Consider the following 14914-nt stretch of genomic DNA (forward strand, 5'->3'; position numbering starts at 1 on the left):
GGCTTTCTCTAGCTGTGGCGAGGGGGGTCTACTCTTCGTTGAGGCATGTGGGCTTCTCATTGTGGTGGCTTCTCTTGTTGTGGAGCATGGGCTCTAGGCACGCATGTGTCAGTAGCTGTGGCACATGGGCTCAGCAGTTGTGGCTCTCGGGCTCTAGAGCACAGGCTCAGCAGTTGTGGCGCATGGGTTTAGTTGCTCCATGGCAATGTGGGATCTTCCCCAGACCAGGGATCGAACCCATGTCCCCCGCATTGACAGGAGGATTCTTAACCACTGCGCCACCAGGGAAGTCCCTAGAATGATTTTTAAAATAGCAAACATGACTCATCACAAAATTCTGTCAAAGAAATGCCCTCTATTACATATTTGCAATATGTAAGGTTTATTTTTTTTTGGTTAAATTACATTTGATTTTAGTTATATTTTGAAACTTGAAATTTATCTTTTATAACAACGCACTGTTCTTTATTACACTGTATAAAATTTTAAAATATATAGTACAAACTTGAAAATATCAAATCTACACTGAACAAAGGGTCAAATGATATGAAAAACTGGTTCAGACAAGATTGAAAAATACTCATCATTGATAAATATTAAAAAAAAATTGATAGTCACAAAAGAAAAAATTGCAACTTCGCAATGGAGAGCTCTGGCAGTCACAACCTTAACCCTATGATCAAAGTTATCATCAATAGTGGGACAACCAGACATTTATGCACCTCATGATATGATGCAATGTAAAGAGTATTTATTAAATATTTTTGCCGAAATGTTTAGCTAGAATCTAATCAAGTCTTAAACCTTCCAGTTTAGGGAAATACAACAACAAAAGAACAAGTTAAGGGACTTCCCTGGTGGTCCAGTGGTCAAGACTCCGTGCTCCCAATGCAGGGGGCCTGGGTTTGATCCCTGGTCGGGGAAGTAGATTCCACATGCATGCCTCAATTAAGAGCCTGAATGTAGGGCTTCCCTGGTAGCACAGTGGTTAAGAATCCGCCTGCCAATGCAGGGGACATGGGTTCGAGCCCTGGTCCGGGAAGATCCCACATGCCGCGGAGCAACTAAGCCCGTGCGCCACATCTACTGAGCCTGAGCTCTAGAGCCTGTGAGCCACAACAATGGAGCCTGCGTGCCACAACTATTGAAGCCCATGCGCCTAGAGCCCGTGCTCTGCAACAAGAGAAGCCACCACAATAGAAGCCCACGCACCACAAAGAAAAGTAGGCCCCCCTCGCTGCAACTAGAGAAAAGCCCACATGCAGCAATGAAGACCCAACACAGCCAAAAATAAGATAAAATAAAAATTAAGAAACAAAATGGAATTATTAAAAAAAAAAAAAGAGCCCGTATGTAAACAAAGATCCCACATGCCGCAACGAAGACCTAACACGGCCATAAATAAATAAAGTTTTAAAAAAGAAAACAATCAGATATATCCAGGATGTGGGACATACAACAAGAAAACTGCTCGGATCTCAACAAATCAGTGCCATGGGGGGAAAAAAGGTTAGGAAGCAGACAAGAAATGAGAATTGTTCTAGGTTTAAAGAAAAAAGACTACAAAAACAGCAACATACAGATACAATGCATAGTTCTTAATTTGATTCCACTTTGAACCAGGCAGTTATGTCATTATGGAGACAACTGGAGAAACAAATATAGACAATGTTAGAAACATTAAGGAATTAATGATAATTTTGTTCGGTATGATAATGGTGTTGTGATAATGTAGGAAAATGTTCTTATTTGTAAGAGATACATGCTACAGTATTTAAAGGCATAATACTATGATGCTAATTTTATTTTTATTTTTTTAATTTTTAAAAAAATTTTTTGGAGGCCGCACCACACGCCATGTAGGATCCTAGCTCCCTGACCCAGGGATCGAACCCACACCCCTGGCATTGGAAGCACCAAGTCCTAACCACTGGACTGCCAGGGAAGTCCAATGTCTTTATTTTTAAAAGGCTTAACATAATAAGTATATAAGTAAGCATATGGCAACATGCTGAATAAGGGTGTTCATTGTACTATTTCTGGTACTGTGTTTTTGGTATGTTTGGAATTTTTCATAATAAAACATTTAAAATATCAAAACTCTCACAAAACTGTGACACACCACTATTATACTAGAAGAAAAAAATTATAAAATCTAATATTAACAACTGGTAGTTGTTCTACAGAATAACAATATGGCTAAAAAGTGATATCCTTAGACCTAACTGAATTATTTTAGGGAACATACTCTAAGAAAAAAATTAGAGGGGGGCGGTTATAAAAAGGTGTTACAGCAGTATAATTTAGAATTGCAAATCAAAAATAAAAACATACTGGAAATCATCCAAATGCCAAATAACCAGAGAGTATTTAAACTTTATTATCTATTCATTAAAAATGTTAACTATATAGACATGTGGAAAAGTATATCAATATAAGGCCAAATGAAAGAAGACTATAAAAAACTATATGAGGGCTTCCCTGGTGGCACAGTGGTTGAGAGTCCGCCTGCCGATGCACGGGACACGGGTTCGTGCCCCGGTCCGGGAAGATCCCACATGCCGCGGAGCGGCTGGTCCCGTGAGCCATGGCCGCTGGGCCTGCGCGTCCGGAGCCTGTGCTCCGCAACGGGAGAGGCTACAACAGTGAGAGGCCCGCGTAACGCAAAAAAAAAAAAAAAAAAAAAAAAAACTATATGAAAAGACTGTATGCATATGATGACTAGGACGTTATGTGTTTGTCTGTAATATTTAAACATAATTTTAGAAATTTCATGAAAACACATGCTCTTAGAGAAAATATAAGCAATGCAAATATAGAATCAGGAAGAAATGCCTGGGCACAAATAAGGAAAAGCACCTGAGCACTGCTGACCACAATTTGAATGAATATTGACAATTTGAATACAGTCCTATTGTGGACAAAAGTCAACATAACTATCATTTAAAAGACACAGAAAAAGAAGGTATCATTGGCTTGGATAGTACATAATCTTCCTCAATTCTTTCCATTAGTCTAATGTTTTAAAAAGAGATGAAAAACTGAAAAGCGTTCAGAGAAAAATCAAGAGGTAAAAAATACGATGGAAAATAGGTGATTTTGAAGAAAGGTTTGAAAGAAAATGAAGAACAACATGATTATCAATATTTAAATCCATAGAGAGGCTTTTGAATAGAATAGAGATCTTAAAAAGCAGATGTATCTCAATGCCCACAGATGACTGACCAAGAGGCTAGTAAAACTCTCATTTGTTGTGGTGTTTTTGTTTTTTACATATGAGGAATATCTTGACGGTCTTGGTGAAAAGTTACTGGCATAGGCAAATGAGGGAGGCTGGGTGTGTTAAATCACTGACCATCTGTTTTTCTTCAGGGTGTCTACTCATCCATGTTCATCTGATCGTAGAATCTTCCCAAAGCTTGCATTAATTATCCAAAGTCTGAATTAGTTATCACCATTTCAAAATTCTGCAGGGCTATACTGCTGCCACACACTACCCACTCAGCAGCATTCAAATATCCTAGATCTGATGTCTAGGACCCAATACAATACTCTGGTTTCATCTCCTCACAACTCCTCAATATACCAGCAAACCAGACTTCTCTATCTCATTTCCTAAACATTCCTTATGCTTTCCTGTGTCCATCATTCCTCTGGTTCTTTTTTCCCTAACTCATTTCGTTGCAATTTTACTCTTCCATTTAATAAGTAAATTTAAATTTAATACTTCTGTATCATGTCACCTGTTTTAAGTTGAACTGTCTCCCCAAAAGATATTTAAAGTACTAACTCCCAGTACCACAGAATGTGACCTGATTTGGAAATAGAATCAGTACAGATGCAATTAGTTAAGATGAGGTAGACCCCCAATCCAATATGACTGGTGCCCTTATAAGAGAGAAATTTGCACACAGAGACAGAGACACAGGTAGAATGCCTGTGACAACAGAGATAGAGACTAGAGTGATGTAGTCGCAAACCAAGAATTGTCAAGAATTGATGGAAGTCTCGTGATTTCCCTGGTGGTACAGTGGTAAGGATCCATCTGCCAATGCAGGGGACATGGGTTTGAGCCCTGGTCCAGGAAGATCCCACATGCCACAGAGCAACTAAGCCCGTGAGCCACAACTACTGAGCCTGTGCACCTAGACCCCGTGCTCTGCAACAGGAGAAGCCCGCACACCACAATGAAGAGTAGCTCCCGCTCCCTGCAACTAGAGAAAGCCTGCGCACAGCAACAAAGACCCAACACAGTCAAAAATAAATAAATAAATTTAAAAAGAATTGATGGAAGTCTCAGAGGGAACGTGGCCCTGCTGACACCTCGAATTCAGGTTCTAGCCTCAAGAACTGTGAGAGAATAAATTTTTGTTGCTTTAAGTCACCCAGTTTGTGGTAGTTTGTTATGGCAGCCCTAGGAAACTAATACACCACCTTTTCTAGAAGTCTTCCCTGATTCTCCAAGTAGAAGTGATCTCTCCTGGACTCCCACAGCACGTACTACTTCATTTAAAACACGCTTTCCCCTCTTTTTAGTTCACTTCACTTCCCCAAATGAATTTGATTCTTGGAAGGTAGAAACTAATCAACTGTATACAGCCCTCCACAGTGGTAGGCAGTCAACATATACTGACTTTTTCTACACAGTTATTCATTCTGATTGTAATGCTTCTGAATGAGTTATCTCCACATACACTGAAGAGTTAAACATAACCTAAAAGAACTCAGATGAAGGTTCATTTTCTTTAGGAAGCATCTCTAAATTCAAATGTACTTATATTTATTATATCAATATATTTCACATCGATATGTGCATGCATGTATATGTACATACTACCGACAGCTAATATCCACAATGGAAAAGAATGTTTACTTAATAAATCCACTATTTAAGGTCCATTGACTTGTCTTATTAAGTTTACTCAAATGCTGGTTTACCTAACATCTTCCTACCTTTACTGGTATTTGGTAGTTAACCAGTGTCTTTGAATTTCTCCAAATGTTTGAATTTTTAAAGTCTGTATCTTACAGAAGGGACACAGAATTACTTCCAAATAACATTTAAAATTATGGCAAGGGACTTAATCTTATGAATAATTTCCCTAAGTAAAATCCAAAACAGGAATCTGATTCACAAATTTGCAACGAGTATTTCTTCCTGTGAGAGACTGCTGCTGACTGATCTTTAGAAAATGTACATAAATGGTACTACGGAACTAATATTCAACAGGTTCAGTGTCAGTAAAGCAGCTGGTTACTGGTAACTTGTTGCCTCTTTGCGTATGGGGGGATTTGCAGCTGATTAATGCTGAACACAAAGCTAAATATCTATTTAAAGTATGAATAACCTTTGAATTTGGTGATCATTAATATTATTAAAACTGACATGGTTTTTCTCCCAGCTTTATTGAGATATAACTGACATACAATATTGTGTAGGTTTAAGGTGTACAATGAGATGGATACACATATATAGAGAAGTGATTATCACAATAAGGTTAGTTAACATATCCATCACATCACATAATTACCATTTTTAGGTGTATGGTGAAAACATTTAAGATCTATTCTTTTAGCAACTTTCAAGTATATAATACAGTACTGTTAACTATAGTCACCATGCTGTACGTTACATCGCCAAAACTTACTCATATTATAACTGAAAGTTTATACCCTTTGACAAACATCTCCCCATTTCCCCCATCTCCCAGCCTCTGACAACCACCATTCTATACTACTCTCTGTTTCTATGAGTTTTTGGGTTTCTAACTTAGTTAATATTAACTGATTGTTAATATTCTGACACAGAATATACAATTCTTCACAAGTTAAAAAAGATGTGGTTCTGGCCTTTTGCTTTTATAGGGCCTATATATAAAACATAGCTTATCACCAAATTATAAGGCTGCATTTACTACCTTCAACAAAGCCTTAGTACTCCCTTTATGTACACATCTATATATACCTCTAGTCATTTATTAATTAACTCAGCAAATGTTTACTGAGCTCCTGGGCAGCGACCTTAAGTCGTTTTTAGAACACGGTAAGGTAGAAAAAGATTAAATTTTTAAAAATAAATAAATGGGCCAGACAACACAATAAGCAGACACCAGAGCTGAAGGAAGGGAGAGACGGACAGAGAGATATAGCCCCAGCCCACAGGAACAAACAATCTAGTGAGGAGGGAGATCGAGTAAACTAGCTCCACATCTCTCCTTTCTCCCCATACTGCTCCTACACTCCACGACCAGGCTTACTTTCCTAATGTACAGATTTCATTATGTCACCGTATGGCCAAGAACTTTAGATGACTTCCCATTACCTAGTCAAACAATTCCAAACTTCTCAGCCTGGAACTGAAAAGGATTCAAAGCCTTCCATGTATATAGCATGCAGAGACTAAGAATACAGGCTTTGGAATTAGACTGCCTAGACCCAAATTCATTCTCTGTCAATTGTTAGTTCTATTTCTCAGTTTCTTTTGTCTATAAAAAGGGGATAAAAATTGGTGCCTATCTCACAGGGTTGTTGTGAGGATTAAATGAAATGCCACTTATGAAATTCCTGGCACATTATCTGGCAAGTAATACACATGTAAAAAATGAGAGCTACTGCTATTATTATTGCTGTTGTTCAATCTCCATTTCCAGCCTCAACTTCAACAACAGCCCTGTGACAGTCCTGATCAACAACCAAACTAGACTCTTTACTATCTCCTAAACACCCATCTCTACACTCATGCTTTCACTCAGCCTGGAAAAATACTGTCTCATCTCTAAGTATGAAGATCCTAACCGTTTTTGGCAGTCCTGCTTAAAGGCCACCTCTGAGGTGCCATCCTCTGATACCCCAGCTCCATAACACGTTATATATACACCCCACATGAAATCCTGGGTAGATTACTCCTTGTATTCTGCAAAGTTCTAGCCCAGTGTATGTGGTAGGGTTCAATAAATGTTTGACAAGTGAATAAATGCCTATATTTCCTCTCTGTCATCCAAATGCTCTCTTGGAAAAAAGCTCCATATCACAAGTAAAAAGATCTCTTCTGTAGTATTTCATAAAGCTGGTCAACTAGTTTTCTCTTCTATTACCAATGTGGTAATTTCTAATACAGTACCCAGCACATAGTAGATGCCTAAATATTCAATGATTTGGATTTCATCTCATCTTTTAATTTCAATTATCAATTTATACATTATGACCAAGAATGATTCGGCCTTAGAAACAGATTTTAGTTTTTACCTGCTCACAAACTCATTTGTTAATTTCTGGCCATCCTGACAATATCCCAGTATGTCATTTATTGGTTTAGGAGAGGTAATATTTAAAACTTCGGTAAAGTTAGAACCAGAAAATTAAATGCCCATAGGATGATAAAGTAAATAAACAAAGCAAGAGAGTAGTGAGGACTGCAAAGAACTACAGGGAGGAGTTCCATTCCAGCAGATAGTCTAAGGCAGCAGCTAAAATTAAACAGCAACTTGGAAGCATCTCCTGCAACACTTATCTGTCAGCCATTCTGTTTTGACCTGAAAACCAAATTAATTCTACAACTGTGTTGAGCATATTGAGCTTCCACTCTGTGCCTAGAAATCTGAAGTGAACAATAATGCTAAACAACAGCTAACATTATTGAACATTTTCTAGATGCCACACTGTTCTACACATTACATGAATTAACTTACTCCTGACAAAAACTCTTTATTCTTATTTTAAAGATAAGGAAACTGAGGCACAAAGAGGTTATACAACTTGTCCAAGGTACACAATGAGCAAGCAGTGGAGCTGGAAACAGGACCTTAGATAGACTTCACCAAAAAAGAGCTCACAATTTGACAATAAGTGCCATTCAATAAATGGTGCTGGGAAAATTAATTGTACTTAGGAAAAAATGAACTGACCCTACCTCACACCACACACAGGAGTCAATTCCAGATAGAGAGCTAACATAAAAGGCAAAACAGTAGAGATTCAAAAAGATAATATAAAGAATAACTTCAAAATCTTGGGGGTAGAAAAGATAGATAAATTTGACTTTATTAAAATTCAGAACGTCTTTTTTCCCCATTTTATTTATTTTTGAATTTTATTTATTTTTCTTATACAGCAGGTTCTTATTAGTTATCCATTTTATACATATTAGTGTACATATGTCAATCCCAATCTCCCAATTCATCCCACCACCACTTTCCCTCCTTGGTGTCCATACGTTTGTTCTCTACATCTGTGTCTCTACTTCTTAACAAAAGACAGCTTAGAGATTTAAAAAGATTAGCAACAAATTGGGAAGTGGTATCTGTAATATGTATAACCAAGGAAGGATTAATAATCAGAAAATATAAAGAAATCTTTTGAAAAAGACAACCCAATAGAAAAATGACAAAACAAGCCCCAGCAAGGTCTAAACTGTAAAAACCTGGCACTAACCACAGTTGCCACAGTGGACCCCAAAACAGTAAACCTTGGCATCACTGACCAATATAAAATACTTGGTGGGGGGCTTCCCTGGTGGCACAGTGGTTAAGAATCCACCTGCCAATGCAGGGCACATGGGTTCAAGCCCTGGTCCGGGAAGATCCCACATGCCGCGGAGCAACTAAGCCCGTGTGCCACAACTACTGAGCCTGCTCTCTAGAGCCCGCGAGTCACAACTACTGAGCCCACGTGCCACAACTACTGAAGCCCGCATGCCTAGAGCCCGTGCTCCACAACGAGAAGCCACCGCAATGAGAAGCCCGTGCACCGCGATGAAGAGTAGTCCCCACTCGCTGCAACTAGAGAAAGCCCGTGCGAAGCAACAAAACCCAATGCAGCCAAAAATATATAAATAAAATAAATTAAAAAAAATAATAAATGTAAATATTTAAATAAATAAATAAATAAAAATAAAATACTCAGGGTTCTACGTCATGCTGCAGATATGCAGAGCATGGGGAACCCAGCCAGAAAGACAGTGTCAAGATGGTTTTTCTTCTCATGTAGGAACTGGATAGTAAATCAGAAGTTTAATGTCCCACATTCAGACACACAGATCAGGAACTGGCAAACATCTTTGGTAAATGGCCAGAAAGTAAATATTTTTCAGTTTTGTGAGCTATATGTTCTCTGTCACAACTACTCAACTCTACCATTGGTACTGTGAAAGCAGCCAAAGACAATATGTAAATGAGTGTGCCTGTGTTGAAATAAAACTTTATTTACATAAATAGGTGGTGGAACAGATTTGACCTATGGGCCATAGTCTGCCAACCCCTGACATTGATAGCTATGATTTTCCTATACTCTAGGAATACTTTCCCAGTCTTTCACTGTTGACACATATGATTTCCTCAAGCAATAAATGACATCACACTTGACAGCTTTGCAATGGTTTCCAAAAGTCTATTATTCTACCAAAAACCATCTTCTCCCTTATTATCTATGACAATTCTTACTCACTTTCCTTTCACCCTTTTTTTTAACCTCTTTGACAGCCACCACCCCAAACTAGAAATCTAAAAAACTCCCCCTCTCTCTCATCACTCACAATGTAATTATATCAATACCTGAAAATTCTAACTCTGTTCAGTGTTCACAGCTTCTGCCTTGGTTCAGGCCCTCATTCCCTCATTCCTTCTTCCCTGATCTCCCAGTCTACCCTCCCTGCAAAACACATCCATTTACCTCCTAAAAATTAAACCTCATCGTAACTCCCATCGTAACTCTGCTTCTTGAAAGCCTTGAATACCTCTCTAAAAGCTAAGGATTCAGTCCAAATTCCTTAGCAAGGTCCTCCACAACCAGGTTCCAAACAACCTTCCCAGTCTCATCTCCAACCACTCTTTCACACACACACTATACTCCAACCACATTAAATTACATTTCCTGAAAATGCATGCCCTTACCTGAAAGCTCTTCTTTCCAATTCTGCATCCGGCAAACTCCTCTACCCTTCACAACACATCTGAAGTCTCACTAGTTTACAAAGCCATCACTGATTCCTAGAGCAAAGACATGCCTACCTGTGTCCTCAGAACCTACGATAACTCTCCTTTGGCATTTAACATCCTGAACTGCCACTGTTTACTTGTTCACTTCTCTCATGGGACTGAATATCCAAACTGAAAAGACCCTACCCTGCCTTAAAGACCTTTGACTCCTCAGAGCCTAGCATAATGGTTGACATAATAGATATCTTGGCACATAGTAAATATCTGTTGAACAGAAGACATCCTTTGTGGTTCCTTAACCTGGGGTTCATAGATGGGAGTCCACAGACAGAATTCAGGGGCGGGTGGGGAGGGGGTCTGTGAACTTGGATGGGAAAAAAAATTACCTCTTTATTTTCACTAACCTCTAACTGAAAGTTACCATTTTCTTCAAATACGAATGTAGGCAATAAACCATTCTGGTATTAGCAGTATCTGTGATTCTGCCACAGTAATCACAGGTATCTTTATATCATATTACAGTTATTGCAGACGTCTTAAAGAATTATTTATGTTCATCTGATATAATTATCAGACCCACCACTAGATCTGATTTCTTAATTTGCTGATAAAGAAGTATATCTAGGGCTTCCCTGGTGGCGCAGTGGTTGAGAGGCCGCCTGCTGATGCAGGGGACGCGGGTTCGTGCCCCGGTCCGGGAAGATCCCACATGCCACGGAGCGGCTAGGCCCGTGAGCCATGGCCGTTGAGCCTGCGCGTCCAGAGCCGGTGCTCCGCAACGGGAGAGGCCACAACAGTGAGAGGCTCACATACCGCAAAAAAAGAAGTATATCTATATTACTATATCACAATTTGTATATTGTGTTAACTGCATTTCAATATAATTGGTTTCTCTATAACCCAATGTATTTTGTTTTATGCAATTAAAAATATTATTCTGAGAGGGATTCATGAGCTTTGCTAGATGCTAAAGGGGCCCATGGTACAGACAAGATTAGGCCTTCCTGCATTAGAAAGACCCAAAACAAATGAATTGTGTTGCTGTATAAGGGTATTGAACATATATTGAAAATCTTATTGCTATGAACATCCTCATAACCTTTTTGTTGAAAGTCTTTTTTGATTATATGGGAGCCCTGGGACTACTATATCATGACTGAGAACTCTCTCATAGCCATGGGGACTTTGAACTCTTCACTATCATGATCAAACTTCAATTAAAGTTTGATCATGATAGGGACTTCTCTGGTGGTGCAGTGGTTAAGAATCCGCCTGCCAATGCAGGGGACACAGGTTTAAGCCCTGGTCTGGGAAGATTCCACATGCCACGGAGCAATTAAACCCGTGTGCTACAACTACTGAGCCTGCGCTCTAGAGCCCACGAGCCACAACTACTGAGCCCGCGCGCCTAGAGCCAGTGCTCTGCAACAAAAGAAGCCACTGCAGTGAGAAGCCCACGCACTGCAAGGAAGAGTAGCCCCCACTCTCCGCAACTAGAGAAAGCCCGCACAACGAAGACCCAATGCAGCCAAAAATAAATTAATTAATTTAAAAAAAAAGTTTGGTCATGACAGAGATCCTGGGTCTTTACTCTTGTTCACTGTTATTTTTTAAGGCTTTTTGTGTCCCTTTGCTGTACAGCAAACACCTAGAAGAGAAGGAGCATCTCTTAAAACTCTACAAAGTTAGAAGTCAAAAGGATCCTGAAGATAACTTCTTTGCACCAATGGAAGTGAACTAGAAATGATCAAACAGATGGTTACCTACAGTTTTCCTGTATCCCCCTCAGTTTCTGTACTGACAAACTCACCATAAAAATAAAATAAATTACTCAATACTTCTTTGCTATACACTGCCATACTTGACTTCTTAACACTTTTCTCCCACCTGGCAAATTCCTCTAAGGTGTGGTGGTGAATGAGGAGGCAACAGGCCTGAATTCCAGTACTACTTCTGCCATTTACTGGTAAGATCTTGCGAAGTCAACTTTACCTTTTAGTGTCTCAGCGAAAATCACTTACATGATCTGAAATCAATCGTTACATGATCCAAGGACTTTGTAGTTTTTACACATTCACTCCTTTACCATTCTCACCAGCTTCGATAATGCCTTTCTGATGACCTCCCCAGGTGACACTGCTCTTAAAAAACAGTGGGCTGTCCCCTTCCTGGGAAGACACCTTGGGTCACCGCCCACAAATAGCCCGGTCCCTCCTTTTAAAGACACAAACTCCCTAAGTTGATGGAAGCTCTCTCTCATCTTGCACACCAGTTCCACTCTGCATCCCTTTTGCTAGCCAGCTCCTGCACCCAAACCTCAATCCCCCTTCTCTTCTTCATCAAAGCCTTACTTTTTTCTTTTGCTCTCGCCAATAAGGAGTGGAGGATCCTGGGGACATATATGTCCTCAGTCCCTTGGAAGTTACACGGACTTGCCCCGCGACTCTGCGGACTACCCCAATCTGATACCCGCCTCAGTACCGAAAGGGCCCCCAATTCTAATCAACCCTTTCACCACCCCCCGCAAAGAACTGTCCCAGCCCTGACAGCCTTAACTCAAACCCCACGCCCCTCCGCACCCTGCCAGCCTGGGGTCCCACGGCCTAACCCAGCTCCAGGTCCTGCACCCCTAACCCCACGGATCCTGACCCCGGTTCCTTTTGGACCCAACGCTCCTTCTCCGCGACCCCGGCCACGACCACACGTCCGGCTCCCGCCAGTTCTTCGGACCTGGAGCGCCACCCTGTGCAGACCTCGACTGGCTCAGCACTCCCTCAGCGCCCCAGACACCGTGTCCCGCACCCTCCCCAACCCTGCCGGACCCACAACTCTCCCCAGCGCCCGCGCTCGCAGGCCCCGGGCCCGCTCCCCAACATGGCGACGGGGACACGAGCGCGGCGGGCGGGGCGGCTCCGGGCCGGGCCCGCACAGGGGCCGTGCTCCACGGCCCGCCGGCGCCATTTTCCCGCGCCGGGCCCGGGCGGCGCCTCCTTCCCGCTGAGCCAGCCGGGCCGGCACCGCAGACGCCCAGCGGGCCCACCCCTTACGGGCCCGCGTCGCCGTCACCTCACCTGAGCGCGGCCCCAGCCCTCCCGGGCGGGCCTCGGAGCACCGGCCCGGGCCGTGCGTGCCCGCGGCCCTCCGTGTGTCCGTCCGTCCGTCCTCGCGTGCGCCCGTCTGTCCGGCCGTCGGCACCCGGCCGCCCGCAGCCCGACCCGGCTGGGCCTCAGGGAGCCGGCGGGGAGGGGGATGGGCCGGACCGGGCCGGGGAGGGAGGGGGAGGGAGGGAGAGAGGGAGGGAGCGCGGGAGAGGGCGGGGCCGACAGGGGCGGGGCCGTGGTCACGTGACCAAACGTCTCCGGGAACGCGGGGCCGCGCGGCGCCGCGCGGTCCAGATCGTGCGCCAGCTCGCGTGGGTGCAGAGCTCACAGGCGGGATTCAATGGGTTTGTCTGTCTCCTGGAGCTGTAATATCGCCAGTGGCTGCTGCCCCCAGTTTGGAGTCGCTGCACAGCCCTATAGGAGCTCTCTAGCTGAGTGTCCTTGGGCAAGTCAACTCTCCAAGCCTCGGTTTATGCACCTGAGATATGGAGGTAATAATAGTCTTTGCAAAGAGGAAATGAGGCGAAAGCATGGAAAGCAGTTGGCAGAGTGCCTGACACATAGTATTTAACGACCTTAATGGTGATAAAGATAACCTTTAGCCTTTATTATTTGCTTATAAGTCCCTCTCTACTTCTTCCCCGTCACTGTCACCCTAGAAAGCTCGTGGGTACAGGGGAGTGTGGCCCCCCTCCCCTTTCCCCAAATATCAAGAGGCCTCCCCAGCACTGGGCTTGAGGTGTCTGTCATACAGGCCTGGATTCAGATTTGGCTTTCACTCTTGATGGTTGTGCGATTTTCTTTGCCTTAACCTCAGCTTTCTTATCTGTAAAATGGCAGTTAAGGGTATATTACAAGCATCATGTTAGATAGATGAGCAGGTGGATTGTTAGCTGATTACACAGCTCAGACATATTGGTCTCATCTAAGAAAAAGAGTTAGGAGTCCTTTCATTCCACAAATATTTATTGAGTACACACTATGTGCTTCGACTGGTGCAGTAGCCATCTAAGGCCTTTCCACATTCTCCCTGGCTCCCCTCCAATCTGTTCTCCACCCTGCTATCAGAATAATGTTTCTAAGTCAGAAATCTGATCATGTCTCTCCCCTACTTAAAACTGTTTGATGACTCACATTGCTCTTAAGTTAAAGGCCAAATAGATGTCTCACTGTTGCCCTTCCCACATCTCCAGACTTATCTCAGGGCCCTCTTCCCCGCTCTCTGGACTGTAACTACATTGATCTTCACATATTGTACTTCCTTCCTTCTCAGGGCCCTTGCACATGCTGATCCTTCCTCCTGAAATGCTTCCCCCACCACCACCTTAGATAATTTATCAGCCTTCAGATCCCAGCTCAAATATCACTACCCCAAGGACATCTTCCCTGAGGACTCCCCAGGCAGGTTCTTACTTGTCCTCAATAGGACTCACTAGGTTATTGCCTGTCTTCACCATGAGGATGTGGACTCCATTAGGAGGGAAACGTTATCGAATTTGCTTACCCCCGTTTCCTCAGCACATAGCACAGGGTCTGGCACAGAGGAGATGCTCAGTAAATATTTGTTACTGTGCTGGGCCCAAAAGGGCAGAGAAAAATAAAGAGAACCACAGGTGGCCAAAAGGAGGCACCTCAGGCACTTGAGCCCACGAAATTAACATCAAAAGGATTTACAAGAGCCTGGAAAAAATTTTTTAAGCTTTTTCTTTTAACTTTTAAAAAGTGAGGTATAATTTACATACATGAAAATGCAAACCTCTTAAGTGTATACCTAATAAATTTTTACCTACGTTCCTGTGTTACTACCACAGCAGCAGCTGTGGAAAACAGTTTGACGTTTCCTCAAAAAGTTAAATATAGAATTACCATCTGATCCAGAAA

The 14914-nt window shown here is 42.3% G+C and overlaps 1 protein-coding gene across 7 annotated transcripts in view; it reads right to left on the bottom strand.

The window, feature by feature from the left end:
• Nucleotides 1-13174, bottom strand: part of NCOA6 (nuclear receptor coactivator 6) — a 98432-nt gene extending 85258 nt beyond the window's left edge. For 4 of the 7 annotated variants that reach the window (XM_082858207.1, XM_082858206.1, XM_082858205.1 and 1 more), the window contains exon 1: nt 11954-12356. The gene's annotated coding sequence lies outside the window, so the exon portion shown is untranslated. Of the gene's footprint in view, nt 1-11953; nt 12357-13003 lie in introns of those variants that run through there. The other 3 variants (XM_082858208.1, XM_082858203.1, XM_082858204.1) reach the window with 3 other exon arrangements.
• Nucleotides 13175-14914: the final 1740 nt, after the last annotated feature.

The sequence above is a fragment of the Leucopleurus acutus genome (assembly GCF_964270905.1).
Source record: "Leucopleurus acutus genome assembly, chromosome: 16".
NCBI lineage: Eukaryota > Metazoa > Chordata > Mammalia > Artiodactyla > Delphinidae > Leucopleurus > Leucopleurus acutus.